The 27,678-nt window shown below is 34.4% G+C and overlaps 1 long non-coding RNA gene across 1 annotated transcript in view; it reads left to right on the top strand.

Moving 5' to 3' along the window:
• The window catches only part of LOC135969425 (uncharacterized), a 42,270-nt gene extending 15,945 nt beyond the window's left edge, over positions 1–26,325 (top strand). Inside the window, exon 2 of the long non-coding RNA XR_010584688.2 lies at positions 21,286–26,325. This is a non-coding gene — a long non-coding RNA (uncharacterized lncRNA). The remainder of the gene's footprint in view (positions 1–21,285) is intronic.
• The last annotated feature ends 1,353 nt before the right edge of the window (positions 26,326–27,678 follow it).

The raw sequence follows: 27,678 nt of genomic DNA, 5'->3' as shown, positions 1-27,678 counted from the left end.
ATAAGCAAATTGATTTAAAATGACATTTTAAAATATGCACCATAATTAATTCTTCTTTTGTATTCAAAATATATCTTCTGTATGTTTGCAGAACATTTTATTGTAAAAATCATAAATTTGTGAATAGCAATAAATTTCAGGAATTACATTTTTTAAATTGTCCTTCTTCAATACTTTGCTAATATAATTGATGTTCATAATGTTGACCAGAGGAGTAAATGTCCTAAAGATTTAGAATTATAAAAATAAACACTAAATTGGCCAGGCACGGTGGCTCATGCCTATAATCCCAGCACTTTGGGAGGCTGAGGCAGGTGGATCACTTGAGGTTAGGAGTTTGAGACCAGAGTGGCCAACATGGCAAAACTTCATCTCTACTAAAAATATAAAAATTAGCCGAGCATGGCGGTGTGCACCGGTAGTGCCAGCTATCGAGAAGGCTGAGGCAGGAGAATAGATTGAACCTAGGCTGTGGAGTTACAATGAGTCGAGATCATGCCACTGCACTCCAGCCTGGGCAACAGAGTAAGATTCCATCACAAAAAAATAAATAAGTAAAATAAAAAATAAAAATAAACACTAAATTATGTTTAGGGCAATATTAGAATAAAATCTGCAGTTTTTACAATAAGACTCCAAGAATTAATCAAATGTAACAGTTTCAGAAAAAAATCTGCATTTCTGTATAATATTTCTTATGTAATTCTTAGGGCATTTTATTAAATCAAATAATTACTTCTTGCTTTGATAGTATGTAAAAAATGTTGTTATTAGTTTACTAAAGTCATATTTTCCCCAATTCTTAAATGATGCACATGTCATGAAAGAAAAGAAAATCACCAAGCAGGGACATTGTCTATGTGATCAAATAAGTGGCATCTGCTGTAGGATATTTGTTCCAATAAATGTACAGACCTTTGGAAGAGTTCAGATATACTCCAAATAACAACTGGAATCTTAACATTCATTCATGTCATTCTCAGTGTTTCAGGATCTATCTTCATCAAATGATATCATTGAGAGTTTAGATGGACGTAGCATAAGCACAATTAGCATAACCACTGACCACATGATCTGATCCAATACACTATGACCTATGATTTCCTCAAGAATCTTCAAGATTATGACTGTGTCCTTTTGATGCCCTATGCCATTAGCTTTTTCAGCAATCCTTAGACCTAAAAAACTAGTGGTTTCAGAATCATTTCAGAGCAGGAGAGGTGGTAGGATGCCATGATGCTCTTGGAGCTAGACGGATGAAGACAGAATACTCTCATCAAACTGTAAATTCTGGAATAGCTTGGACTCTCATAGCAGCAGTAGTTTATGGAACCACTGATTTTAGAAAATTGGTCATCTAGCACCTTCCAATTGATAAGTGAGTTCTCACCGCTTGTCATGTTAAAACTTGGGACTACATTTCTAAGATCCTTGTTCTTATCATTGAAGCTTGATACTAATTCTATCCTGTTCATCAATGTCACCATCATTATCTTTTTACTTCTCTATGTGTCAAACAAATGTAAAAGAGCTTAGTTTGATTTTTTCCAATCCACAATTAACCTGAAGAATACAGGCATACCTCAGAGATTTTGTGGTTTCAGTTTCAGACCACTGCAACGAAGCAAATATTGCAATAAAGTGAGTCACATGAATTTGCTAGTTTCCTGGTGCATATGAAAGTGTGTTTACCCTATATGATAGTGAGTTAAGTGTGCAATGGCACTATTTAAAAAATTGCATACCTTAATTTAAAATATTATTTAAAATGCTAAAGATCGTCTGAGCCTTCAGTTAGTTGTAATCTTTTTGCTGGTTTTGGGTATTGCTTCAATGCTGATGGCTGTTGACTGGTCAGGTGGGTGATTGCTGAAGTTTGGGATGGCTGTGGCAATTTCTGAAAATAAGACACCAGTGAAGCTCACCACACTGATATACTCTTCTTTTCATTTAAGAGTTATCTGTACCATACAATGCTATTCGGTAGCATTTTACCCATAGTAGGACATCTTTCAAAATTGAAGTAAATCCTCTCAAAATCTGTAGCCGCTTTGCCAACTAAATTGATGTAATATTCTAAATCCTTCGTTGTACTTTCAACATTTACAGCATCTTCACCAGGAGTAGATTCCACCTTAAGAAACTACTTTCTTTGCTTGTTCATTATAAACAGCTCCTCATTCCTTAAAGTTTTATCATGAGATTGCAGCAAGTCAATCACATCTTCAAGCTCCGCGTCTAATTCTTGTTGTCCTGCCATTTGCACTACATCTGCAGTTACTTCCTCCACTGAAGTCTTGGAACTCCTCAGAGTAATCCATGAGGGTTGTATTAAACTTCCTCTAAACTCCTGTTAATATTAATAATTTGGCCTCCTCCTATGAATCACGGATGTTCTTTATGGCATTTACTATGATGAGTCATTTTCAGAAGGTTTCCAATTTACTGAGATCCCTCAGAGGAATTACTATCTATGGCAGTGATAGCCTTACAAAATGTATTTCTTAAATAATAAGATTACACCTTGATCCATGGGCGGCAACATAGATGTTGTGTTAGTAGGCATGAAAATAACATTAATCTTCTTGCATTAGAGCTTTATCAGAGCTCTTGGGTGACCAAGAGCATTCTCAATGAGCAGTAATATTTTAAAAGAAAATTATATTTCTGAGCAGTAGGTCTCAATAGTGGGCTTAAAATACAGCATGTCCACCATGCTGTAAATAGATATGCTGCCACCCAGGCTTTGTTGTTCCATTTACAGAGAACAAGTGGGGTAGATTTAGCATAATTCTTAAGGGCCCTAGAAATTTTGGAATAGTAAATGAGCATTGGCTTCAAATTACAGTCACTAGGTTCATTAGCTTCCAACAAGAGAGTCGGCTTGTTTTTTGAAGCTTTGAAGCCAGGCTTTGACTTCTCCTCTCTCACTATGAAAGTCATAGGTGGCATCTTCTTTCAATAGAAGACTGTATATGTACGTTGAAATTATATATTTTTAGTGTAGCCACCTTTATCAATTATCTTAGCTAAATCTTCTGGATGACTTGCTGCAGCTTTTATATCAGCACTTGCTGTGTAACTTTGCACTTTTATGTTTCAGAAACAGTTTCTCTCCTTAAACCTCATGAACTGACCTCTACTGGCATCCAACTTTTTTCTGCAGCTTCTTTGCCTCTCTCAGACTTCATAGAATTAAAGAGTTAGGGTCTTGCTGTGGATTACGCTTTGGCTTATGGGAATGTTGTGGCTGGTTTGATCTCCCATCCTGACCACTCAGAGTTTCTCCAAATCAGCAATAAGGCTGTTTTGCTTTCTTATCATTTGTATGTTTAGTGAAGTAGCACTTTTAATTTCCTGGAGAACTTTTCCTTTGCATTCACAACTTGGCTAACTAGCACAAGAGGCCTAGCTCTTGGTCTATCACAGCTTTCCACATACATTCCTCACCCAGTTTAATCATTTCTAGCTTTAAATTTAAAATGAGAGGTGTGGTTCTTGTCTTTCACCTAAACACTTACAGGCCATTGTAGAGCTGGCCTAATTTCAATATTGCTGCGTCTCAGGGAAGAAGGAGGCCCAAGAAGAGGGAGAGAGACAGGGGAAAGGCTGGTCTGTGGAGCAGTCAGAACACACACAACATTTATCAATTAAATTCTCCATTTTACATAGGTGCAGTTCATGCACCCACAAAAATGACAACAGTAATACAGAAAATCACTGATCATAGATTGCCATAACAGATAAAATATAATGAAAAGTTCTGAATTATTGAGAGAGTTAGCAAAATGTGACAAAGAGACACAAAAAGAGCACATGCTATTGGAAAAATGGTACAGACAGACTTGCTTAATGCAGGGTTGCTATAAACATTTTATTTGCAAAAAGCACAATTTCTGCAAAGTGCAATAAAGTGAAGTGTAATAAAGTACGGTACGTCTGTATTTTGGCCAGATGACAGAATTATACTTCCTAGAAACTGGCCACATAAACATCAGGGGTTTTTATTCTTTCTATGGGGTAAACCTGGAAGAGGTAACAAATGAAACTGCTAAAAAGATTTTAAGCTAAGATGGTTTTTAAGATAACAGATGGAATTGATTTAGAAAGAAAATGAAATTGCAAGGAGATAGCAAAGAAACACATTGTCAGGACTAAACAGAAGCCGTGCATGGGGTGCTCTGACCTAGGAATCTGGATGAAGCTGAGGAAGACTTCAGAAGCAACAGCCACATTTTTATTTTGGTCATAGAGCCTCAGGTGTGCAATGCTAGCTCCAAAGGGATTTCAAGTGCCATGAAAGGCAGCCCCTGACAGTCTATGCTCTCTTCTAATTTTTGTGGAAATGGCATTCCAGTAGGATTCCCAGCAGCTATGATAACAACAGCCATGGTGCTCCCTCTGGAATATGTCATTCTTTCCCGTTAACACAGCTGATTGTCCCTAATGAGCTTTTCGGTATCAATATGGCTCTTTATTAGCCACCTCTAAAGTGTTGACTTTGGCATATGTATAGTCTCAGATGATGTTTTTTAGAGTATAATTGTAGCTCATTGTCCCTAATACAGCCAGCTTCCAGAGTTTGACTGAATTGCTATAGCTTTGATGTAGTTCAATGTTAGATGCTAGAGTGTTATGGGGGTTTCAATTACTGAGAGAGTAAATGAAAAGATAGCCTTTTTTTTTTTCCTGCTCTTGATTTTGATGATTTTTCTCACTGGAGAGAAATAACACCTCTGAATTAATGGGAACACTGTACGAAGAAATAAGGAAATCATAATTCAGAGCAGAGTTACCCTGTGCTGAGACTCCCTTTGTGCTTTAATGCAATGAGAATTTAAAAAGATATATTAAGGGTAAAATATGTCAATTTTGTAAAATAACACAATCTGTGGTAAAGCAGTTTTAAAAAGAAAGTTGTTGAAGTTGTTTTCTTTTTTGGTCAAGTTTATATTCATTCGTTCATTGAGCAAAATCCAGGTGTTTGCCATCAAAAGTCTTAATCCGTATTCTTTTGACTTATTTTCCTAATTTAGGTACAGATTATCTTTGCACCTCAGAGAAATGAAGTGTCAGCACAATTAATTGAAACAATTGATTTGTTGTTTAAGAAGAAAAATAAGAATGTGATAATTAGGACCTACTGCACATATATTTCTGAATCACAATTAAAAAACAAAATAAGGTACCAAAACAGTAGTAGAAAATATTGGTAAATATGTGTTGATAATACTTCATTCCACGCAGAAAAGAAGGTTATATTTGTTTGAATCCATGCATTAGATAGTTGGAGTTCTTGAGGAAGTCAATAAATAGCACCCTTCTTCCCCACTCAAGTTCTGAAATAAAAAGCAAAATCAGTGGAGACAGAATATCACCTTTATTATTGCTATGGCTGATCATTTTGCAGAATGTGACTCACACCTTCAAGTATGTAGGCTGAAAATTTATAGCATGGAGAGGTCACCTGAGAGGATTTGCCTTCTGTAGGCAATACAAAGAGAGGAAGAGAACATGAGAGCTAGACAGTGAGAGGATGAGGGAGAAAGAAAGAAAAAGAAGATATGGAGATATGCAGGCTCGTGTGCACAGTTTTTCCTTCCCAACTTCCCATTTAAATGTGTGTCTGGAGTAGAATAAATAGGAGAGCTTAAAGTGTTACATTAATGAAACTCACTACATATGAAGAGACAAGTGTAGGGAAAGAAACCTTTCCCCATAAAGGTATGCATAAAAGAAATAAAAGGCAATCAAATATAAAGTGTAAAAATATAGTATAGTAAAGTAAAAAAAATCCTAACTTTATTTCTTTTTTTTTTTTTTTTTTGAGACGGAGTCTCGCTCTGTCGCCCAGGCTGGAGTGCAGTGGCCTGATCTCAGCTCACTGAAAGCTCCGCCTCCCGGGTTCACGCCATTCTCCTGCCTCAGCCTCCCGAGTAGCTGGGACCACAGGCACCCGCCAGCTCGCCCGGCTAGTTTTTTTTTTTTTTGTATTTTTTAGTAGAGACGGGGTTTCACTGTGTTAGCCAGGATGGTCTCGATCTCCTGACCTTGTGATCCACCCGTCTCGGCCTCCCAAAGTGCTGGGATTACAGGCTTGAGCCACCGCGCCCGGCCCTAACTTTATTTCTTTATTTAAATTAATATCCATAAAGATAGCTCACAAAAACCTACACATATATAGTAATAAGTAGATAATTCTCTACAGGAAAGAGCTACCAAAGCTTGAAGTGATTGCCAGAAATCTCCACTTAAAACAATAGGTAAAGAATAATTGGGGGTTTACACGAGAGGCATATGCCCTTTATTTCCCAAGACTTGGAATAGGGCTCCAAACTGTAGAGGGCAGAGCAAGTTGATTCTCCATCCAAACAAGCTAAAAGAAAATTGCCCCTCAATGTCATGTCTACACTCCACCAACTACTTCAACTCTGGTTGAAATATTAAATTAATCCTACTTTTTTATTAACTAAAGGATTTCATTCAACTTTTCTACAAAGTGTCCTTCTTATACTGCCTATCATAAATACTCAAAAATAATAGGACATGGCAAATATCTAAAAAAGTATTTGATCATATGAAAAATTTTTCTGCCTGAGAGTCACACATGATGCTAGCCTTCTAACAACAATTAAAAGTTATTTATATCCTGATCATGAGATGAGAACATCACCAGCCACATCATGTTACCATGTAGTATTAATTTTTGCAGAGAGTAGAAACAATTTTGCTAAAGATGTTGATGAGGCATGGAATTCTCTCATGCTTTTCCTCCATTATCATCTGTTCTTGGTTCTTCCATTATCAACCCTTTGCCTTCCAGGGTAGCTAGCAGTAGGAGGGTTGTGACGTAGCAGAAATAGCCTTCAAAGTTGTCACCTTTCAGGCCAGACATTCTAGAGATACTGTACTGACTACTGGGAAAGCCAGTCCTGCATGTTGGAATAATTTCAGTGCAAAAGTGAAGCTGACACATCCAACAGATTTCAAGTGTCCTAGTTCTAAAACAATTTTAAGAAGGAGTCTTTGACAGGATTTACCAAGGAGTTGTAGAGCAAAATATATTTGAAGAGGCTGGTCAGTATTCAGATGGTCATCTTCAAGCCATACAACTTTCCTATTTTAGTCAGTGTTGTCTAGAGAAAAAAAAAATAAGGTGTATATATATAAATGTATACATATACATATGTATAGAGGGAGGGAGAGAGATATTAATTTTAAGGAATTGGTTTATATGATTGTGGAAGCTGGCAAGTCCAAAATCTGTAGAGCAGGCCATCAGGCCGGGGACCTAAAGGAGCTGCAGTTTGAGTGTGAAGGCAATCTGCTGGCAGAATTCTCAGAAAAATCTCATGGGTTTATGGAGGCATTTATACAGCATTCCATTCTCAAAATGGATCTCAACATATATGTGTACCTTTTTATTCTGGGAATGACATCTAGCTCCTTTGCAAACACCTGATTCATTTATACAACCACGTTCATTGAACACTTCTATGTATCGGGTAATTGACAGTCATCTGAAGATTGCAAACAAAACTATGACAGGATCAAATCTGCATTTGGAAAGATAACTCAGGCATCAGTTCAGATGAGGTGACATCATAATTGCCAAAAATGAAATATGGATTCAAGCATGAAATGTAATTCATATTTTTCCTCAAGTGTTTATTCTCTAAACAAAAGACTTAAAAACAGGCAGCCATTAATTTTTCTCTTCGCGTTTGTCTTTATTTACACATTTGGAGCACATGTTTAAGTTGGTGTAGTTTCAGGCCAGATATAATTTTATTATTTCAAAGTATAAAAAGCAAAATGCAACCCACACAGGAAAAACTCTCAGTTGTTAATTCACATATGGACTTCCCGAGAGTGTGTGGCTGGTCACTTGGGGCTGATGTTTGCATGGGCCTCCGCCAGCACCCCACGTAATTGCTCTGCCTTGCTTAAAATCATTCAAAAAAGAAACTATATAAAGGAAACAATGCTTTGGATGAGGATAATGCCTAATACATTCAAACTGAAGTTTACTTTTTTTTTGCTCTGCCTGAGATTCACACATGATGCAAGCCTTCTAACAATTAAAAGTTATCTGTGTCTTTCTTTGGCCATGTATTTGCTAGTAATGCAATGTATCAAAATAGTTATAGTGAAGTCATGAATTGCATGTAGGAGATAACATGTTGATTCTCACTAAAAATACAAAAATGGAAGAGCAGTTTTACCTTAAGTTTCCCTAGCAAGTTCTCCATGTTCATAATCACTAGGCATAGAACACATGAAAACCATCTCAGTGTGCATATGTAGGCAGGTATTTTAGCAAAAAAGCAAATATCTGATAAAATGAACACATTTAAATAGCAACTTAAAGTGTGTGCCACATACTCTGATTACCCTGAATATAAAGAATATTTAAAACTTACGTAATTTTTTTTCTGCAAGGGCTCAAAGCTACATATGCCTACATTGCTGCAATTGTATGTATTACTTATTGAATTTTCTAATGTAACTTAAACATTGATTTTGGGAGTTTATAAGTTACACAAGTAGGAAAAACAAAAGAAAATTTTATTTTTGAAGTACATGTTTTCAAGTGTATGTACAAGTCCACTTATATTTAGGCCATATTGTGCATTAGAGTAAGCATACTCTTAAACAAAGAAATTGAGTGCATAAACAATCATAGCCCAAGGTTTCCCATTATTATGTGAACCTATTGTTTTGTTTTCCATATACTTCCCAAATTTGCTTCTGCTATTTCCTCCTATTGAAATGATTTTTTTCTTGCTCTTTTCTGAATATCCAAATGTAGTTCAACTCAAATGCCACCTTCTCTAATACTTACTCATCTACCACTGTGGTACTTAATCTCTTCTTTAAATGTCAAGAACCTTTCACCCCTATTCTTTTAAGGCTACTTGCAACACTGTTTCTTGTGTTACTGTATTTTCATCCTTAGAAGACCAATCCTTGGAGGCAGGATCTCAATCATTCAGCAGAGAGCCCTTGATCTAATAGATAAAAGTAAATATTTGTTAAAATATTGAGTTAATGTATAAGGATTTAGAAAAATCCCCGAAGAAATCCAAAAGCCAGCTCTAGAACGTGAATATCTCTAGAAATGTGAAGAGTACTAAGTTGCCTCTTCCTAAATTGTAATATTCAAATAGTCCTATTTTTAAAATAAACTGAATACAAAAACCTTAGGAATTGAGGGGAATTAGATCGGAGTGGGGTTCTAATTATATGAATTACAAATCTATGCCCAATACATGACCAATGTTGAAGACAATGATTACTTTTACAGATTTTAATGGAAGTATGTCCTAAACATTCATCATTAAAAAGCACAAATAATGAACTTATCGAAGAATAAATGTTGAGAAACAAATGAATTGCATATAACAGAAGTACCATTATAAGACTAGGAGAAGAAGTGAATATGAAATACAACAAATAGATGTAATCCTAAAATATCTTATGGCTGATGTATCTCTGTGACTGATTGCTAGCTCATGCATTGTTTCATTCCACAATTTTTTATCGAGTACCTATTATAAATCTGGCACCCTTCTAGTTGCTGAGAAGACAGTGATAAACACAAATTCCCTATACACAGCAAACACATATGTAATCAATCAGGTGGCTATAAATACTAAAAAGATAAATACAAGAATTATGAAAGTGCAATGATGTGGTTTGTCTGTGACCCCACCCAAATCTCATCTTGAATTGTAGCTCCCATAATTCCCACGTGTTGTGGGAGGGACCAGGTGGAAGATAATTAAATGATGGGGGCAGCTTTCTCCACATTGTTCTTGTGGCAGTAAGTCTCACGAGATCTGGTGGTTTTATAAGGGGTTTCCCCTTTTGCTTGGCTCTCATTCTGTCTTGCCTGCCATGCCATTAAGATGTGGCTTTTGCCTTCTGCCATGATTGTGAGGCCTCCCAGACATGTGGAACTGTGAGTCCATTAAACCTTTTTTGTCTTTATAAATCACCCAGTCTTGGGTATGTCTTAATTAGCAGCATGAGAACAGACTATTATATGTGGTATGAAATTTTATATACAGCTATCAGGAAAGACCTCTATGATATGATATTATTTGAGCTGAGCCTTGAAGGAAAGAATGGTGGGAGTCATATGAATATCCAAAGAAGAGCTCTTCACACCTGACTAGGGGAATAGCAAGTGCAAATGCCCTGAGGCAGGAATGTTATTAGGATGTTTGAGCAAAAGAGTAAGGAGGTCATTAGAGTGAACAAGGAGACAATGGCAGGGGGCACAGTGAAGAAGTGAGGTGAGCAAATCATGTAGGGCCTTGAAAGCTCTGGTTAAGATTCAAGATTTTATTCTGAGTGTGATGGAAAGCTATTGGGATCTGACCAGTGGACATATGTGATTTGGCTCTAGAATTAAAAGGATCACTCTGGCTTCTGTGTGAAGAACAGCTTAGGCTAGGGGTGGTGATAATGTGTAAGGATGAAGCATAGAGGCCACTGAAGCTGGTATGGCAATAATCCAGGCAAGAGGGGCAGGTGCCTTGTGTTAGGGCGGCAGCTGTGGAGGTGGTGAGAAGTGGCTGGATTCTGGTATATTTTAAGTTACAGTGAAGGTCAAATTATTATATAAGACTTTACTAAGTAAGATTCCGCCAGATGTAAAGAGCATCTTTTTTGAGAGGACTTCATTATATCATATTTATAATGGTAATTATTCTCACAGTTACTCTCTAGGGAGCTCATCTGTTAGGATTAACCCCATCTCTCAGAGAGGCCTGGGTGACATGCTTTGTGTCACAAGTCAAGACAGATCCCAGAGCTCCAAAGCTACTGTTCCTTCTACTAAATTTCACATTTTGTTCTCAGTTTTCTTCTGCATATTCAAGAGGAGTTTTGATTTAAAATATGTAAAGTATTTTTAGCATGAGGAAAAATTCTGAATATTGACTTAAATGGTTAGCTTCATAAAAAATTGTTAGCATCTTATTTTCAAAAGATTAGTGTAGTGATTTTAGCAGTGTTTTGCATTTTTTTAGGCTGAACACAAGCCTGCAATAATTCATTTTTGAACAATTTTAACAAGCACATTCTATGGGGAAAATATATCGTATTAGTGATATTTTCTGTGTTGCCTTGTTTTTAAATATGTGTGTTTAAAGTATAAATATTATTAAAAGCATCCTCAAAGATATCATTTAACAAACTATTTCCAGGAGAAAAAGTCTAACTTTATTGTTAGTCCTGACCATTCACATATTTGTTTATTCTGAATCATTAACCAATGACCTATTTTTTAAATTCTGAAACATTTTTCAGTTACTACGCATTTACAGCACTCTAAAACACTAACCAATCAGCTAACAGGTTTTATTGTAATGATTTTATTGTGCTAGAGAATACTTTTTTGTTATAATATTTGAGTTCTAACCTATTCGTTTCTTCTTGTTCTTAAATAAGAATTTAAGGGATTCTTGGAGATTCTTAGCTGCTTTTATATTTAGAATGCTAGAACATGATGCAAATACCCTCACTTTAATCAGGAAATATGGACACTGACATTAAAAAGTCTTCCCCCTCACATACTTGTGAGTCATTTTTCTTCTACAAGATTCTTTTCTGCATATTTCCACTAGACCCACATCTCACTCAAATAGACTCTCAGCCTCTTGAGTCAGGCATTCATTTATTTCTTTTCCCTACACCCTTCCTCTGGAAACGCAAAGAGAATTTAATGCATTGTGTATTTATTGACAGCCCCTAAAATGCATGATATTCTGGCTAAGTGGTACAAAGAATAACAGAGAATTGAAAACAATCCTTACTTTCTGAGGACCTAACTCCTAAATAATCATTTAAGCTAAATAAGAAAGGGAAAACCTGCCACTAGTCTTGAGAGGTTAAATAATTGATAATCTGGTGACTCCCACAAATTGCTTGTTCTCTAAGAAAAAAAAAAAAAAAGGAAAACATTTTTTTCAGGTATCCAAAGAGAATTCTTTAACCTTTTCTTTGTTCCATCAAAGATGAGTTCTGTCGTCTCTTTCAAGGTATTTTCTCTTAGATCCTTCTTTTCATTTCAGTCCTCAGTGTTGTGCTAATCCTTGATCATAGGGGAATTTGCAGATGTAAGTATGGGAGATAGAAGAGTATAAGAAACAGAATTAAGGATTTATTAAAATACAGAAAGGAACAGTCTCTGTTTAAGTATGGATAGTCACCAAGAGCAATCAAGATGGCACTGCATATTTACTGGGAGTCGTCTCATTGGTTATATGCTAGGTTTCCTTCCAATGAAAGAGGAAAAAGTGACTTTTTTTTTTTCTAAGAAGATGCTATAATAGATGCATGTAGATTTGCTAAAAGTAGAATAGAGTAATTTATCCTGTCAGAGTTATTGATGCTCAAGTCTGTCTTTTTGGAAATTGCATTCGTTGAAAGTCAGGCATGCTTAAACCCTGATTGCAAATTTTAGATGTTTTCAAAAGATTATGTAAGAGCAGAAATTGAAGTGTATCATCTTCTGTCTTCTATTTAGTGTTGTTCTGTTCTACTTCCAATGAGTATCGTAAATATGATGACAGAGTATAATGAAATGGTTATTTGGTTGTTTTGTTAGGTTCCAAAGTTCAGAATTTTCTAATCCCATTAACAATAATAAAAAAAATACTCTGCCACTCAAAACCACAAATATCTCAAATATTTAAGTTTACTAAGCTTACAATTAGCACAAGAAATCTTTTCTCATAGAGCTTCAAGACCACAACCAAATAATTCTTCTTGAAATTATAGATAAAAGTCTAGTAACATAGTATAAAAAATAACTTTTTAAATAATATACAAATAATAAATTTTATTTATGGTGTTAATTTTATGAGCAAACTATTTTAAAATATTGCTACATTATGTATAATAAAAATTGTGTACTGTGCATAACAAAAAATAAATATTGATGGTTTTGCATAATAAACATTGTTAAAGGAATGATTTTTGTTACCTGAAATTATAAGATTTAAATTTGTATAGCAAGTTTCACTCAGTCACTGTTTGCTGCCATAGAATTTATAAGAGAACGTACAAAATATACTAAAAAGGAAAGAAAATCTGTTGTTTTTCTGTCCAATAAATCTTTCTTCCAGATATATAAATGGCTGTTGATTCTATTGCCATTCCATGAAATGTGGAAGTCAATGAAGAAATAAGACCTGCCAAATAAAAGGGCACATCCCCTGTTTATAATGAGCAATGGATACCTATTTAGAGAATGAAGAAACAACAGAAACAGGCAGAGCTGATTTGTGTTCTATTCTCTGTATACAATTTGACATGCCTATTTATCACACTTCAATAAAAGTGAGCTGAACACTTTAGAGATACTGCAACCCGTGAAGAACAGAAATGTAGAGTTGAGCAGCATCAATTCCCAAAAGTTGCTTACACATTGTTCTAATTTCCTTTCATAGAGAATTTATATACGATATTTAAGGTTTCAACAAACCCTTTATCTAGAAGCAAGTAAAATTTAACAAATTGTTAATGTATACTTACACATTTGCTAAGCAATCTATAAATAAATCCATGGGTTTTTAAAAGTCAGAAATTCTCGCAAGCAATACCATTTGAGTTCTCATTTAAACAAAAAAAAATGAAACTATACTTCAAAATTATTTTCATTTTTAAATATCTATAGTTTTTGTAAAGCAGAGCTAAATGTGTTTCTGAATATATTATGGATGAGATATATTATGAATATTCTACTTGTTAAACCACCAAGACAAATGTTATACTTTTGCTCTACAAAATTTGAATTTATAAACATAATTTACACTCTAGCAAAGCAAATTTGATTTCTCTTTGAAGGAAGAAGACATGTAAATGGTGAGAAATTAGAAAAAAGGATGCTAATTGGATGGCAGCAATGATTCACCATTTTGTTTTAATTGTAAGGCCAAAATAAAAAGGTTGATTTTTATATGTTAGGCATGTTCTGTTGTTTATTAAAGAAGAATCAGCACTCTTGATATTTATAGTAAATGTGCATGTCCAGCCTTGACCTAAAGTTACGCTACAAATAAAACTGTAATTGTTACTTTAATGTAGGTCCTATCAAAACCATCATTTATTCACATTTGAATAGATTTTTAAAAACTGCTCTTCAATCTTAATAATTTCTGCTGTTAGCACATTATTAACAAAATAACATGTTTTCCTCCAGTGGGCTCAGTGTGTATTACAGGTCACAGTGTTTAGAATGATGACAATGACAGGAAATCTATTGGGATGTTCTAAGCAAAGCACACGACAATGCAAGACAAAAAGATCTCCAGAAACTTGGTTGGAGTTTGAAAGAACTTCCTTGTTTGGGGAAGTCTGAAATAGTCTTAGAGTTTTGTTTGATGATAACAATGAATCTTAAAAGGGAGCAGGAAGGGAGGTGTTGAAACTGCTAAATTCTCTGTCAAAGAATTTTACCAATACTGTTTCCTTGCTCTTTAGCAAATTCTGTTGAGGGGATTACCCTGTTCATACCTGACATTCACAACAGAAATTCCTCTGCTTGTATTGGAAATTTACTAGGTATCAGATGGATTAAAGGAGCTACTGAAAGTGTTAGAAGGCACCAAGTAGTCAAGAAATAATTTTTTCAGTTTCCACTTATGCCCATATATTTTATCCCTTTAGAATATCTGTTAGAGAAAATTTACAAAAGACTAGCTAAATGAATAAATTAATAATAGAGGGAAAGGCAGAAGTCAAGATGCGAATTTTTACTGTTTTCTGGGGCAGATTACTAAAAAGAAAATGGAAACTAGAAGACAGTATACTAGAGAAATCACCAATCGTGTGTTTATAGGATGAGCAAACAAAAATGAAATTTATACACCATACACAAACCACTTGAACCAAAAGACGTTACTATGAGAACATTTACAAAAGTCTAACTTGGAACTTTGCTTTATATATTTCAGTTCTTTGATTAGAATCTTTGTTCAAGTTCAGTGGCATGTATAATGCTGAGGTCAATAGTGTTTTTTCTTCCAGGTCTCATTTTCAAGAAATGAAACTTTCTTTCGTACTTTCCTACACAAGCAAGATGATTTACTGATGCTCTGACAATTATGCACAGAGCTCATTGTTCTCTGAAATGTATACACCAAATTTTTCCTGTTAGATTCATCTAAAGACTAGTACATTGTGCTCTCATGGAGCCAAAGAAAGGAGGAGAAATTTTATTCCTGCCAGGTATTGGGAGTTCTATTCAACCTAACCTACCTGAGAAATAAGTGTAACTAGATTTGGGGTGACTCTGGGATCATATCACTAAACAATGTAAGTCATATCATGTACATGGTCTTTATGATAAACCATTTCCAAGAATACCTTTAAATAATTGTGAAATGAGAGTATGATAATGAATCTGCCTGTGAAAATCATTATTTTAAATTTGGATATCCTCCTTGTTTTTATATAAATTTATGATTATTACTTATAAGTTAGTTGATACTTAAAAGTTTTCCAAGAAGACTTTTATCTAAAATTTTTGAAAGATATTTTATATTTTCCAAAGCATCAATTTGCAAATAGCATAATTCTAGTAAGAAACCTGATTGATTTTCTCTTCTTCTTACAAGGATTTAACAAACGACAGCTCTATTGACATTTCTTATGATTTAGGATTCATTAACACTTTTTTCCCCCAAAAAGCTTCTCCAAATAATTAATATATACCTAAAAAACAATAGATAGAGTCCATCCTATACTTAACAAAAATTCAAATAAGTACACTTTCATCACTTTAAATTTTTGCATGTTGTTCTTGCTTACCTACAAACTCACTGAAATTTTACAGCCAAGGACATGTTTTACTTTCTCTTGCAATTAGCAAAGGTCTACTCTGATAATTATTCCAACACAACAGTTCCTTTAAATTCAAAGTATTTATTTGGTTGATTCCAATTTCCACAATAAATATAAGATTCTGGAGTTAAAGTGTGTCATATGTACTTCTCTTTCACTCAGATATATATAAAATATGAAACAAGTGTTGTTTATTTGTAATTGGACCTATTCCGTTTTGAGTGTAACTTCCTTGACTCAATTTTATATCCACTGTGGGTATGGTTAAGAAAAAAATAAATTTGGTTTTTAGTTCCTAAGTCAGTTGCATGAATGTATATTACACATGTCACAAACCACTGCCCTTGCCACCCAGGACACTTTCCATTTTCATTTTTCTAGTGTTGAGATACGACTTATGAGAGCCTACCAAGAAGTCAAGTAATTCTACTTATGTAGCACAGTTTAGGTCTTTTAATTACTCTCAAATCATCAAAATACATCCTTTAATGTGCAATATAATACATCATTTAAAAAAGCATGTTCTTATGTTCCCCTTTGTTGCTTATTCGCTTATTCATCTTAAAATAAACAGAAATAAATATCTGCTTAAGCTTATTTTACATTTAACCATTCTCAGCTAATCACTTTTAACACGTAATTTTTAAAAATCACTTAAGGATCAAGCAATTCATTCCTAATAGTTAACTGTAACTTAAGCAACTAATTCTTTTTTAAAAATCAAAACAAAAATTTTAAACTCAAACTCAGTGTTTCTAAGCAGGGACACTACGTATAACCTCAATTTGCTACTGTCAAGGTCAATATTGGGATCAGTGAGTTCCCATTCTATGATACAGTTGGAAGATAAAGACCCATTCCTTCCAGGGGCAGCATTGTCCAGAGCTTTAAGCACAAGTGGGTCAAGTTGCACAGTGAACTCTCTAATTAATGACTGTTGCATTTAGTGTGCCCGACACCTTATAAATATACACTACCCAAATAGGATATACATTCCTCCCACCCAAAAAAAACTTACACTAAAATTATCTTATTACGTGTTCCCATTGCATTTCCAGAAGTATGCAGCAAGAATGGACTTTTACAATCTTCTAATAATTTTTTTGTTTGTTTTGTTTTGTTTTGTTTTTATAAAGATTGTTTTTCTTCATGTTTACTTGATAGTCTGGAAAATCTATATTCCAGGAAATAATGATTTTCTGCCTAAATGTTAAATGTCTAAATAGCCAGAGATCATTTTCAAATAGTAAGCAGTGGGATAAATAATTGTACTCTGCAAGCATGTGTTTACATGGTCAGAAATATACGATTAATAATCTTTGTCTTTGGGGTTTTATGTGAGTATTGCATAAGTGTATCTGAACTGAGCTACTCTTCTGGAATAACCATACAATGCTTTATTGTTTTCTTTTCCCATGTTTCTGTGTATATGTTACTGTTTCAGTTTCATTTGTCAGCAAAAGTCTGTTTACCAGGCTTCCTGTTATTAATTAAGGGAAACAGGTTTTCTTGAAATATACAAGAGACTCTTTAAACTCTTGTCCAGATACTTCAAGACAAGATATTGATGATTCCGTCAATGTTTGCACAAATCTGGAAAATGAATTTAAATACATTGTTGCTTCACATAACCTACAACTTCTTATCTCCCACAAGAGTGGGAAGTGGGAGAGGGGAGACAAGTAATAAGAAACAAATCACAGTAGCTTCTGTCCCTGTTACTAGATACTGAGATAACAGAGGGTTACTTTCTTCCTTTGCCACAAGGATTAACTAGCAGATCACAATGTGGATTCTGAAATCTAATGGCCCACAAAAATAAGTTGCATAGATCGACTCAAATTGTAAAGTGCTCAAAGACAATGAGATGTATTCTAATGTAAATATACTCATAAAGAGACAAAAATACTGACCTGATTATTGGTGTATTACAAAGCTTTTCATATAGAAACATCTGGTCAGTCCCTCTAGCTCTCTCTCTTTGAAATGGGAAGAAATATACTCGCATGCATTAAAATCATAAAGGAACCAAAACATCTGGAAGTTTTAGAAGAAAAGCAAAATAGTTATGGGGGAAATTCAGATTAAAAAATGCAGATGTTTAATTGGGCTGTCAGTTTTGTTACAAGGAAATAAGAGCAGAAATAACCAGAAGCCACTGGTGGAAAATTAAAATAGTTTCATGAGCCCTTGCCAAGCTAAAAGCAATGAAATCGGTAACACAATATGGACAGGGGCTTTCTAAACTGAGATCTGAAAATGTTACCATGTGCAATTTTGTAAATTAGCCATTTCCAAAAAGTCTTTTTCATTAAAGCACAATAAAAGTTTTTCAGACTCTCCCTTCTCTCTTTGGTCATTAACATTGGGCAGTTATTCGGGGTTTGGCTTTCATCAATGACAAGCTCTTCCCCACACCCTCCTCACCCCGTTTCTAAGACCTTCTAATACTGCTGAGTGGCCAGAAATTACAGATGCAAGAAAAGCTGACAAATGACTGCCAGGCCCCTCCCCCAGTGCCTAGACAGTCAAAGCCCCTGCCAGAACATGCCTGAAAGCAGCGCTCCTAGAGACAAAGACACAAAGATTCCATTTTCTCAGTGAAAATAGATTTCATGTGTAAAACACTAGTGAGAAAAATTGAAAGCTGACACATATGTGCAATTTCAGAGAGGCAGGGCTGAATAATTCAAGATTGAAATTGCATTTGATTGCATCAAAGCCTAACAAATGTTGTTTAACCTAAAAGTCTTTTCAGTCTGTAAAAAGACATTCAGTGGCAAGATATTTTAAATTTTTTTAAGCACATGGCTAAAAAGGAAAAGGAATCTTGAGCTCAGTAGAGAGATGTTGATTATATACTACTGTTGGATTAGGAATTAACACTGGCTCACATCACAGGTTCTACAAAATAAGGGGGAAAAGTTTTTTTTTTAAAAAAATCCATTAAATCAAAGGGTTCTGAAAGATAATATTAAATCCTTATGAGTATGTTTCCTATAAAAAGAATCCCCTCCCAGCAGCCCCAGGGTATCATTACTGGAGAGGCAGCGAGTGGTTTATTAGAGATTCAAACCTTGGCATCTGAGCCTTGCCAAGCATGCAAGTTTTAGCTTGTGTGCCCAGGGCCTTGGCTTCTGCAGTCCCTTCTTCTGGCATCTAACAGTGAAGGCCGTCTGCTTGGCCTCCACACCACACCAGGCAGTGCATAGGTATAAAGCCTAGGACTGGGAGACAAAGAAAATTTGTCATTTACTAAGGATGGTTACGCTTTTCTTCCTGCCCGCTTACATATTCACCCAAATCCATTCAGTATCATTTTGTTCTTAACACATAGGCTCAATACTTACAGAAAACTTGGCTTAATATGTTTTAGAAAGTGTTAGACCCTTAACAGGTGAAAGTATAATTAATAGTAGCTGTCAGGAGTAGTAGACCAAGAAATTGCACTGGGGACGTTTTAATTAAAAAGAAAGTTTTACAACAAATTTTTAAAAAATTGACAACACACTTTGTTCTCTCTCATCCCCTTCCAAGCTCCTGAATTTCTTAAGTTTATTTGGTCAATAGGAGGATCAGACAGAGAAAAGAGACTGAGAAATTACTTTATAATCTAATGAGAGATAATTGAAAGGAAATTGAAAGGAAAGAGAATATTAGGTAAATCCTATGTCTGTTAAATGTTTTATACAAACTCTTTAAGTCTCAGAGCAACATTCATGTCAGGATACATTTTCAGTATCATTTCTAATCTAAGAAAAATACTGTGGAGTATTTAAACAAGGTAGTTAAAATATTTATTAATAAAATTAATATTTCATTTGAGATATTAAAATAATGTGAGTATTCATCTATTTGTTTATTAAATGGGAGCACTGGTTTGGGAATTTGGACTTTTTAGCCCTATTCAGCTACTCTGAAATCTCAGTGAGTTTTAGAGCCTTAGTTTACCTATCTATAATATGAAGAATTTTGCCAACTGAAGAAAATGGGCACTAAATCTACAAAGCCAGCACTGACTACAAAACGCTAATATGTCGAGTTGAAGGGAGTGTGCAAAACTTTTGTTGTCTTTTAAAACTTTCAAGCTTGATATGCAGAACAGTTCAGTGTATTAATAAGGACAGGAAGTCCCTGGTGAATACAGTAAAATAAATCAGTCCAAAGGTTCCAAAGCTATGTAGTCACTACACCAAAGACCAGTTGATTTGTGTATTTGTTCACTTTTCAGAATGTTTCACATGCTATAAAATTAAATCTGATACTCTGTGACTTTTAATTTATTAAAGTATATCTGCTTTATTTATATTTGTTTATATGATTGATTGATATTAACTCACCCTTCCTTTGTTAGTCATTTAACTACTAAGTATATGTACACAGAATAGCTGAGTGAGCCAGTGTGAACCAGAGTGACCCAAAAATCCAGCCAGAAAAAGCAGGCAAGATTATGCCCTTTCCCAGTCTGCCAAGCCCACTGCCTCTGCCTTGGAAGGCAAGAACAGCAGTGGATGACATGTAAAGCTTTTCAATATACTTCCTTGCAGTTTCAGCCAACAGGGTCATTCACACCTCTTTAGTTGTGCTTCCTAAGCAGTCTCTAGAGCTTTGAATATAGAATACCATGGGAAGAAAACATATTGTAATATAGAACATGTTCAAGAAAATATTGATAGTGCTTTGAAATGTAAGTAATAGAAATTCATTCCTGCAGAGAGAATATGTAATGACTAACCTAAGAAGGTCATCAAACTTATAAATTCTAAGCAGTCTCTTACAGTATTTTTTTAAAACAAAATATCAGGATTCTATACTTCAATATTGAAAAGAAAAGAAACAGATTTGTTTATCTTTATTTAGCACAATTGAAGGGGGAAAATCACACTTCTTAATCATGTTTAATATTTTCTTATTTGAAAATTTATTATCATGGACTAGAAGAACGTTGTTAACATAAAATAATAATATTATTATTAGGTAGATAAAGTCTCTTTAGAGATACTGGATGATTTAAAAGCAAGTATATTTATATAAGATGTTTGAGAATAAAATCTTAGATTTTCTTAACAATTATGCTAATATTTAATGTAATATTTTAAAGCATTTCTTTGCATGGAATATGCATTGAGAGAAAATGTAGACCTTATATTCAATTAGTATACCAGAAATATCCAAAACCAGTTTATCTTTTCACTAATCTCTGGTTGCTATTTGACAAAGCTTATTTATAGAGGAAAAAAAAAAATGTTTTCTGCGACCAAATTAGTAGCCCTAGAAAGGAGAAAATTTAGAATGTGAAAAGTTGGCAGATCCCTATGGATTGTTGAACTGGAAAACATCCCCATAAGAGGATAAAAATAAATTTCAGCTAATTTGCTCAGCATGGCCTGAGTTTCACATAATATCTTTTTGTTTTGTTTTGTACAGAGATCCTGGCAACATTACCAACAATCAATGATGGAAACCGAAGGCAGATTGATTTAAATCTTCAATGACAGTTGTACAGAAGTTGAAGAAACATGTCATGTTTCCAAAGAAAAGTGAGTAGCTTGGTTGGTGGTACCCTAAAATTAGGGCATCATTAAGGTACGTCATTTCTTTTAGTTCAATCGAAGTGCTTTGCTGTTTCAATTGTGGAGAATTTCTTCTTCTTTTTTTCAATCTCTCTCTCTTCCTCTTCTTCCTCTCATTAGTAGATGTCTTTTATAATTGATGTCATTTACTGTCCTTTCATCAAATGTATGCCACATCACTTAGGCGAACCAGCAGACAGGGCACCAAAATACACATTAGAGGAGACTGGCTTCCATGAGACGCTTCAACTGTCTCATCGGGGCACTTGTAATAAGCATCTTGGTGCCACTGAATGCAATGCTGTATTCAAATAATAGCTTTCATCTTCACTCTTTTTAAATATAAAAGTAAACCTTGAAGCCCTTTGAAGGACCTAACCAAACAACATACCTATGAAAATAGATCAGTAAGGCTTTGAGAAACATTCTTAAGTAAAATCTGTAAAGCATCTTTGCATTTTTTTTCAAGAAAGACCTCCAGGTAAATGATGGCTTTTAATAAGACATATGACAATCACAATTACAAGAATCATTAATGTGTGTCCTGTGTGCTATTTTATGTTCCCAGCAGGATATATCTTTTCTCATCTAGGGTTTCCAGGGCTGTCTACTGTTCTCTATGTGTAAAACGTATTTAAGTGTTCCCCCAATGCTGCAATAATGTTGAAACAAAACAAAACAAAAACGAAAAAACCTTTGTCAAGTGGTCAGACAGACTGGAACTAGAGGATTATAGGTAAGAGAGATAAAATGAAGGGTTGAAAGCTATAATTTCTATTTATGTGGTGGCAACCAAATCAGCTGTTGGAGTCAGGCAATTTAAAGATGTGGCTACTGGAGCTCAGAGTCTGGGAAGAAGACACTTCTGCGTCTGACAGTGAATCAGGCTCCCAGTTTTGAAGATGTACTGTAGGTGATTCCTCGCTGAATCCATTTCCCACTTAGTTTCTATTCTCCGACCCATTGCTGTGTCTCCACACTTTCCACTTGATTTTATCTCTTTGACAATTCTATATTTTACTTTCCTTCCTCTCATTCCCCTTTTCCCAGTTTTTTTTTTTTTTTTTTTTTTTTTTTTTTTTTTTTTACCTGTAGTTTCTTGGCCTCTGACTACTGTTCCACGCTGGATGTCCCCAGAAAACAGAGTATGTTTAGAAAGGAGACAGTGCATCTCAGAAGTCCCCTGTCCACTAGTTCATGTTTGAAGGTGTTGTGCTCTATGGGTATCAGAAACATTTGTAGATGAAATAATTTGAGGCATGACTTTTGATAGAAGCAGGATCACCAATGAAATGATAAATGTAGGTACCTGTTTACCTTGCATAATATTCACTATGATCTTGAGAATTTCAATGTATAATTTGTCTTTACTCTTATTTTTCATTAGAATTAACAGAATCTCAGAGCTGGTAGAAAGTATAGAAACTGTATATACAACTCTCATATTCAGATGAAGAAAATGACGCACAGAAAATCAACTGTCCTAAGCCATTCAGCTTGTCTATAAGTGCTGTTGGCTTAATTATAGTTTTGCATATATTTAGGCGAAGGAAATACTTTCTCAGAAACTGGTTAGAACTGTTTGAGAAGAAATATAATCATCAAAATATATCCACAGTAAAATGTAACCATCCATCATTCAACATAGGCAAGAATATGTATTGAATTGCCTGAGTGTATTATTCATATAGCAAAACTTACTTGAATTGCTAATAAATCTCCTGATCTCTGTATATGTATAAAATATATAAACCCAACCAAATTCTGTACATAAATAAATATTATTTTTGGATACCAGTACAATCCCTATTTCACTTTTGTGTATTCCAGTTAATTATTACTCACAGTTCTATAGTTTTAACCAGAACAAAGGGATTATCCAGAAGAAAAGAAGGTAAGCTATTTCATCAGTTTTGTTGGAAATCAGAAGTTTTTTTTTTTTCTATTATTAGCTTTGCATTCTTAAACAAGAAAAAAGAAGGAAAAAAACTCTCATCTTCTCATTCATAAGAATTCCCATAAAAATTGTCAGTGGTGAGGTGGGGAGGAAATGCATTACCAATAAACAGCTATATCCTACTATTGGGGACACTCAGTTTTATTCTACAGAAAATATAGTTTGTTCTTGAAGATGTAATAGACATAATATTTTTAAAACCAACATATTAAATATGCCAGTAAATATTTTTGTTAAACAAGGCTTTTAAAATTTAAATTACACCCCTAAACTGGCTTTCTAGTTTTTCTAGAGAAATAAAGCAATTTTAAAGGAAATAGCCACTCAGATTAGTATTTCAAATATCATACAAAGTGTATGTGGTGATATTACTGAAAATGAGGATTTTTGAAAACTAAAAAAGCAAAAAGTCATTGCTCTGAAAGCCTTCAAGACTGCCTTAAGGTTAACAATGCAAGTCTTAGATGTATTTAGGTAATCATAATTTAATTAGCTTTCTAATTCTAAACATATTTTGACTCAAATGTTTAAAATATGGTCATCTATTCAGTTAAAGATGAACATTTTGATGAAATAGCAATACTTAAAGGGTTCTCCATTTCCACAATTAAGTGCTACCTATTATTTATTCAGAGCATATGTTTCAGTCTCAAAACACTGAAGACACATCTCAGTGAAATAAAAATAATCTTTTTTTTTTTCTTTTTAAGAAATCAGAATATGTGGCAGTCGGCAGGCTTAATTTGTATTTTATGGGCTCCAAATTCAGATGAATATTATCAAGATCTGAATTGTCTCAATGGCTGTCATAATTCAAATAATAATGTCAAAAATATAAACTAGTATCATATAATTAATTTGTATATATGGAAAATTGAATTCTCTTAGCCAAAGAAAGTAGAGGGAAATCATCACAAAGGAGAGTGAACATGACTATTTTTTCCTGTTGTTTCTATAGACTTCTCTGTAACAATTGATATGAAAATATCATCAGAATTTGTAGGTGTGCAGTATCTGTGGTATTAATAAAGGTATCTATAATCAAATATAGCAGAAATAATTAGGCTTCACGCCAACTGCCTTTCCTAGAATCTTCAGGGACAGGAAGTGCAGCTGTGTATCACCTGCCCATATTCTACAAATAGCACTGAAGGATATAACTCAATGAAACTTGAAACCAGATTGCACAAAAATACATTATTCCCAATTTTTTATTTTTTATATTTCTAGATAAATTATAAATTCACAGCAACATTTGTCTATTGTTATCTTTATGTTGCAAATTATACTAAATTTTGAGTGACATCTTTAGACAAGGAAGCCTAGAAACATCCTTTGGCTAAAAAATAAAAACATCATAATGTACACTAGAGAAAACATTTCTAGAAAATATACCTTTCATTGTGCCTTTAAAAAGTAAAAGGCACAATGGAAGGTATATTTTGATCAACAGCTTATATTGTTTAGAAATTTGACTGTGATTTAGTATTTTGTCAACTAATTTTCAATCACAAGAAAATTTAGAAAGTCATGAAATAGAAATAAAAGTCTTATTAGGAATAGTAATTATATAGATAGTGAAATGACTAATTTTTATAAGGAGTAGTAATTTCATAATGTAATAACTTCCTTTTCAGAAAAAGAAAGTGATTAACAAAGCTAAACATTCACACAAGGCAATGTACCACATAATTCAAAATGCCAGTGCAAAAATATTAGTTAATAAATAAAGATTCAATGCTGGTCTGTAATAATTAGTCATAGTTTCTGCACTTAGAAGGAAAGCTGTCCCTGGGAGTTGAGAATTAGAGTCGAAACAGAGATTTTGAGTATAAGAAAAGTGAATTTCATTCATGTTGCAGGGTTATACTGCTATGATGGAAGGCTTTCATTTTTCAAGTAGGAAACATGGAAATTACAGTAACTATGGCCAATTTATATTGGCCTAGAGAACACTATTTTTCTCTGGGCTTGAATTTCTCAACAGGTGCCACTATTGATATTTTGGACCAGATAATTCTTTGTCCTGAGGAAATTTGCTGTGCATTTGAGGATTTTTATCAGGATTATTGACCTCTCCCACTAGATGCCAATAGTACCCCCTCCCACTATGGTGATATCCATATATTCCCAAATGTTCCCTAGAGAACAAAATCTGCTTAGACTATTTGTCTAGGCAAGTTTGCTTTCTTCATTTAACTTTATGCAAAATGAGTTTGATTGGTTCTTTGAATTAACATTAATAGGAATGTTGCACAGGGAAAGTTTATGTAGTAAGTTAAGAAGAGCTCTACAATGCAAACATTTCTGCAGGATATAAAAATAAGAATATCAATAGTATATTCATCTCTTGAAATATTTGCTATACAACACATGTTGAATGTTGAAAGATGTTGAATGTAGGCTCATATTTTGTGCATTATTTGAAAATTTGCAATGTAAATAAGGTAAATAGATGCAAAATGTTTGCCTTTGGGCATGAAAAAGTTTTCTTGTGTGTTATAAATACGGTAATAGGTTTTTAGAGGTAACTTTCTTTGGCAGTGAACAAAACAAGACCCTACTATGATGATTCTACCTGGAGCTGATTTTAACCGAAGAGTAGCCTCCACTGTGCCTTTCCATAAATGTTGGTTTTGTCCATGTATTAAAGCACGGATTTCTTGGGAGATGACAAATATTGAGAGTGAAAGATAAAATCTGAAAAGAACCTGGGAAATCATCATTAAATTGAGCTGATAATCATGTTTAAATATGGACTGTCAACTTTTTTTTAACTAATGATGGGATGGTAGAGAAGCTATTAACTTAATACACCTCTGTGTGTGTGTGTGTGCGCGCGCGCGTGTTTGTTTTGGTGGAAATAAATAAGAAAGGGAAAAATAACAGTTACATGGAATATAGTTACATGGAAGCTTAGGAGGCAAGTCAATAAAAGAGAAATATTAGAGTAGTATGAAACCTTAAGCTTTACACAATAAAAAAAAATATATTATATGGAATTGATCCATTATTGTTTTAAAAATGGTGAAAGTTGTTAAACCAGTAACTTTTAGCTTAGCTCATCTGTAAAAAGAAAAAAGCTACATGCACTATTCATGATTTATTAAATGTTGAAGATTTCCCTTCAGTATAAATTTATAACTATCTAATGAGTGTGTGTGTTTGCGTATATAGCTTCCTTATTGAGCACCTGGAATGACTTAGCTGATTTGCCCTTTATTCTTTATGACTTTCATGGATTTTTTTTCCCCAAAGCTCCTGAGAATTATTTATTTATTTATCATTTATTTATTTATTTATTTATTTATTTAGGGGACTGGTTCTCGCTCTGTTGCCCAGGCTGAGGTGCAGTGCTGTGATTACAGCTCATTGCAGCCTCAACTTCCCTGACTCAAGCAATCCTCCTACCTCAGCCTCCAGTGTAGGTGGAACCATAGATGTGTGCCACCACATCCAGCTATTTTTTAAAAAATTATCTGTAGAGATGAAATCCTCAGGCTGGTCTTGGTATCCTGAACTCAAGTTTGGCCTCCAAAAGTATTGACGTTACAGGCATGAGCCACTTCACCTCTCTAGGTCACTTACTTTAAAACCCTTTACTAGGTGATGTGAAGGTCCCAAAATTTAAATATACCAGTATTTCTCTTTGATTATATTTTTAAAATTTGAGATTTTATTTTATTTTATTTTATTTATTTATTTTTTTTTTTGAGACGGAGTCTTGCTCTGTGCCCCAGGCTGGAGTGCAGTGGCGAGATCTCGGCTCACTGCAAGCTCCGCCCCGCCGGGTTCACGCCATTCTCCTGCCTCAGCCTCCCGAGTAGCTGGGACTACAGGCGCCTGCCACCTCGCCCGGCTAATTTTCTTGTATTTTTAGTAGAGACGGGGTTTCACCGTGTTAGCCAGGATGGTCTCGATCTCCTGACCTCGTGATCCGCCCGTCTCGGCTTCCCAAAGTGCTAGGATTACAGGCTTGAGCCACCGCGCCCGGCCAAAAAAATTTGAGATTTTAATAAGCTATCTAGATCAATGAATGTTAAAATACATTTTTCTTTTGTAGACCCAGCATTGTTCACTAAGGATAGATATGGGATCATTTCCTTTCAGGTATTAATTGTAATGTTGCTGAACATATTACCATGAATCTGTAGTATCAAAATTCAGATATTAAACTTGGGAGGATTTATAGTCCAACTTGTAGTAACTAAATAATAAAATGATGGCATGATTATAGTTCAAGTTTTTTCTTTATGAAGAGCTTAGGGTAACAATGCTTTGTTTCTGTAT

Source organism: Macaca fascicularis, chromosome 1 (assembly GCF_037993035.2).
Source record: "Macaca fascicularis isolate 582-1 chromosome 1, T2T-MFA8v1.1".
NCBI lineage: Eukaryota > Metazoa > Chordata > Mammalia > Primates > Cercopithecidae > Macaca > Macaca fascicularis.
This window is presented reverse-complemented; position numbering and strand designations above follow the sequence as displayed.